This window comes from Lutra lutra, chromosome 12 (assembly GCF_902655055.1).
Source record: "Lutra lutra chromosome 12, mLutLut1.2, whole genome shotgun sequence".
NCBI classification, from domain to species: Eukaryota; Metazoa; Chordata; class Mammalia; order Carnivora; family Mustelidae; genus Lutra; species Lutra lutra.
The window spans coordinates 2,635,010-2,637,458 of record NC_062289.1 but is presented as its reverse complement, the minus strand read 5'-3'; positions in this window follow the sequence as shown (position 1 = coordinate 2,637,458).

The window sequence follows — 2,449 nt, the reverse complement described above, 5'->3', positions numbered from 1 at the left end:
AGAAGGAACAATTTTTGACAAAGTCCAAGAAAATGATGTAAGACAGTACAGGAGATTTCTAATATAGGACTCGACACAGGTCTCCTCATTATTCCCCGTAAGTACAGCAAAATCTCTGGACATTATACGTGAGACAAGCACAAAAAGAGTCTGAAAGGCACAGAGAAAAACGGGCCCAGCTAGACGAGTTCACATATCTTGAACTGGATCCTGGAGAAGCCGGCAACCCAGGAATGCCAACGGGCACAATGAAAAGTCCCAAGAAAAGCCCACTCTCTCTGACCCAAGGGGCAGCCTAGTGGGACAGAGGACTTTGACACAGTAACAGCTCTAGGTCATCCAAACTCTATGGAGAAATCCGTGGCCTCCCTCCCACCACCACCAGCAAGGCTGGGACCAGAAAGTTCACCACCATCTAGTAGGAAAAAGGCCTGATGACATCACCACAGCAAGGCAGTCAGACGAGGCCCAGCCGGAGATGGGGCCCACCTTCGCAGCCCTCCTTGAGGAAGCTGGTCCTTCACCTGCACCTGACAGTGACCAAGCTCTTTCTGCTAACTCAGTTTGTGGAACAGTAAATGGCCAATAGAGAGAATATAAGGGAAAGTGTGGTATCAAGACAGGCGACTAGAGCACAAATCGCAAAGGGGACCCAGAGTCCCATGCCATGAGTTGAAATATCCAGGTTATAATAATAAAAAAAAAAAATCACTCATCATACCAAGAACCAGGAAAATCTCCACTTGAATGAGAAAACACACCTAACAGAGGCCAACACCAAGACTCCAGAGATGGCAGAATTATTTCGCAAGGACTTTAAAGCAGCCATTAAAAAAAATAATAACAAAAACTCCGTTTCAGTGAATAACCACAAACACACTTGAGACAAATGAGAAGAAAGAAACTGTCAGCAGAGAACGAGAGATACAAAGAGATACATCCGAATTTTGGGACCGAAATCAAATGAAAATCTGAGATGAAAGACCTGGTGGGGGCCTCAACTTCAGAATGGAGAGAACAGAGAAAGAACCAGTGAACGTGCAGGGGGCAATGATGTTACCCCATCTGAGCTGCAGAGAAAAAGCCAACCGGTAAGAAAAGTCAGACCAGAACCTCAGGGACCGGGGGCCAGAGTGAAGACATCACCATCCTGTCATCAAGGTCCCAGAGGGAGAGCGGAAGGGAAGCTGAAAAATTATTCAAAGAAATACAGAAGAAAACTTCCCAAATTTAGCAAAAGATATAAATCTACAAACCCAAGAAGCAGAGTGAACCCCAAACAGTGGCACTAAGACCATAAGCCAAGAACCACCACCACCCTGTGAAGGGTTCATATAGCTACGTAGTGACAACATGTCCCTGTTCGTATCAAAGAATGAAATCATGATATAAATACTTTCTGTTTAAGATGGAACGATTTTCTATTACTTCTGAAAACATTTTAACTAAACGTGGCAACTGGTAACCACATAAAAATATAAATATCACAAAAAGGATTCAGTACATTTTTAAGGAGCAACATGTACGAATTCCAGACGGGCCGTTACTGTGCTTTTTGTCTGTTTCTGCTAGTGTGACACAATGCTAATTGCACATCTGTATTTTAGTGTGTGATGAGCCAAAACCAAGCAGGATACAGCATCTCATTAAAAAACGTGTTTGTCAACAAAACATGCTTTTATCAAATAATCGTTTTACAAATTAAACGGGGGATATCACGGTTTCAGTGAGATATATATAATAGACATTATAAAAATGATCATTTGTGTTAAAAATGAAGGCTAAAATGTAATCTTTAAAGATATACTAATCAAATACCACTTTTTTACACTTTAAATTGCTTCTGCATCACGCATTGCACAGCAACAACTGTATGCTGAAAGCAATCCTCCCAGGGTCCTGGAGAGTAGACGCTGCTGAGCAGGTTTGCCAGGCTGACCGAGGTTGTGGGGTTGCCGGGGCCTGCTTTAAAACAGGCTCCTTCATTTGTCCCCAAGCAGAAGCGTCCCTTCATGTCTCCCTCTCGCTCCAAGCAGAGAGCCCGCTAAGTATACCCGGATGCTCACTTGGGGTTTCAAGTCACTTCCTTTTCACCCTTGTGTTCATACCAAGCGCAGTGTCCACGAGGGCAAACCCTGGGCGTCCGCTCTGGCGGTGATGGGGCTTGCTCTAGGTGCGGGCGGCTGTGAGGGACTGGGTCGTGGGCCGTCCCAGGACCGTCCACATGGTGGTGGCATGCACGCACGCAGGCTGGGGGTGAGCTCATGCCTAGGCAGGCGAGGGGTTTTCTCACCCTTACTCACATCGATGTCACCCCACTTCACGTCCACACAGCAAGCTGCAGCGAGCAGAGTGGTTTTGCCAGCCCTTTCCTTGCTTCTGGGTGGCTGCCTGTCCGGTTTGGCCCATGTCTTCATCCTCAAGCAGGCTTTGTGGCAACACTTGCTTT